This window comes from Garra rufa, chromosome 3 (genome assembly GCF_049309525.1).
Source record: "Garra rufa chromosome 3, GarRuf1.0, whole genome shotgun sequence".
NCBI classification, from domain to species: Eukaryota; Metazoa; Chordata; class Actinopteri; order Cypriniformes; family Cyprinidae; genus Garra; species Garra rufa.
In genome coordinates, this window is record NC_133363.1 from 47610420 (window position 1) to 47613056 (window position 2637).

Below are 2637 nucleotides of genomic sequence, written 5' to 3' on the forward strand. Positions count from 1 at the left end.
CAGATTCCAGATTTTCTAATAGATGTATCTCGGCCAAATATTGTCCTATCGTAACAAACCAAATAGAAAGCTTATTTACTGAGCTTTCATATTATATATATCTCAGTTTTGTACAATTTAACCTTATGACTATATATATATATATATATATATATATATATATATATATACACTCAAGGGCGGTAAAAGTACTACAATTTATTATGCTAGAAATTGTATAATAAATCAAAAAGAAAGCGTCTTGAAAAATATAGGGAGTTTAAAAGGCAGCTGCATAATACATAATCCTCTGCTGCCATCTATTGGTTATATGGGTCATTCCATATTATTTTTTTTTAAAAAGACGTTGTTTTCTGCTTAGTCATTTTGTCCGATGCAGTTTTTTATGAATGAAAAATTAGTCCTTGAAGATCATTTTATTTCACAGCTGTAGACTTGGAAAATAATAAAGGCTTTAAAATATTGTGATAAGATTTTAAAAATGTGTTCATGACTTTGAAGGCAAGTTAGTGATTATCAAGAATACGATTAAGATGTCCTTGAAGAGAAGTATGGCTTGCTAGCTAACGTTAGCCTAAACACGTTATAGTGTTTAGCTGTCAGCATTTAAATGTAGCCTACAACTATGCAGATACGGAGAGTACGGGATTACCAGGCTCCGCATTTAAATGATTTGTTGTTAAATAATAAGAAACTGAATGTTCACGCCGCTAACATTGTTTATAATGTTGCAATTATCATTTTTCTCAGTTTCTGATAAGAACGAGGCAGTAGATCAGTCTCAAGAGTGTCCACCTAATATAGTAGGCTACATATAAAATGAGCTTCAACGTAAGTTTACGAGCTGCTTATCTTTATGCGGAAGTTCTAAAGAACGCTCCGTGCATACGGTCATTTAAATTTCCATCAGAGTTTCAACATTAGGTCAGGTGTCTCTTGACAGGCGCGAACACAGATGGCAGTGTGTTTCAAGATACTGAAGAAAGCGCTGAGATTGGTCCAGGAAAAATGTCATTTATTAGAATTGTCCAATAATGGCCTACATGGCACGCAAGCCCACCCCCACCTCCCTCTCTTGACAGGCGCGAGCTCAGTTGAGATTCCGATCGGCCCAGATGTCAATTAACGCAAGCCCAACCAACCCCCCCCCCCCCTCCTCCTCTAAAAAACTCTCCGGTACTACACGATTCACGTGAATGACCCAATTGACAATGAAAACGGCGATTGTCGCCGAAAAGCGACAAGTTTGCAGGTATGCACTACCGAATAGGGTTACCACTTTTAATACAAATAAATAAGGGACGCATACTGTTTGGAGAGGGGTGGTGCATTTTGATTACAATTTGTTTAACCAAAATGTTACTACAAATACCATAAAGTGTAGCAAACCCTTTGTTAATTTGTGGTTAATAGTTTAACTATAGTAACCATGTTTTTTGGTTTTTAGTGAAAACATGGTTAATTTTTGTGAGGGCCATATTGTTGCTAGCCATAGCTCCCTCTAAACTTGTTATAAAACAATGTGAATATTTGTCTGCTAAGTTCCAACTCTTTACAACAGTTATGTAATTTTGTTAATTTTGCAGCAAACTGACCGGTATTGATAATATTTGCAAGTAGTTTAATGCTTAACTAAGAAAACAAAGACAAAACTACAATAGTCTATTTACAAATGTATCTGACCTGTAAATGATGTCCTAAACAGGACAGTTTCGACTCTCTGCTCCACCTGGGCGCTCATTCTTTGGCGGACGCGCGGATGGGCGGAGCGAGCGTGCGGGAGGCGAATTGCATTGTCAGTCAAGACGAACCGGATTACGATTTATTAAGAGTTTTATTACTGATTGGCGAATTTGGAAATAACCACTTTAGTACATTCGGCAGGCAACAGAAACAACAATATATATGACAATAAAATATAAATAAAAAAAATGGCAGCGGGCCAAATTGGCTACTAGGCCACCGGTTCCCGGTTCTCCCGATGGCCAGTCCGCCCCTGAAAGGAACCTTTCTTGCGTTTAAGCTCTGAAACTTTAAGACGCGGGGGGTTACCTGGAGAAGCATCTTCTGCCATTTTTAGACTTGGCAAACTATGCTTAAATGACCCGCCCTCCTCAATGGACAGTTAAAAAGACTAATCAAACTAACGATGACATCAAGTATTACCCAATCAAAAGTAGGAAAGGAGGCATCTTCATAAAATACGTGTGGGATGATTTGCATGAGACGCTGCTTTAAAGAAATGATAAAAAATACGGGACAAAACCCCTCCCGTATTGATTCAAAACGGGACGCGCAATTTCATTCTCAAATACGGGACGATTCCGTATTTTAAGGGACGGGTGGCAACCCTACTACCGAAACTGTGTATGTTTTAGTCCATTGGCTCAGACTGATTTTAACTACACTTCTACATTTATGATCAGGAAATATTTGTCACTCTCTCTTATAGCTCCATGGTGAGTAGACAGGCCCCATCATTTTGAGATAAATGTGTTCAAAAGTATGAAAAATCTGTCTAACTTTAAAGAATGTCACAGTTTTTATATGTATTCAACTGTTCAGAACTGTGCTAGCTAACCATGTGCTGATTAGCATCTTTGGACTGGGCTCAAAAGTATCTATAATTGTCACTAC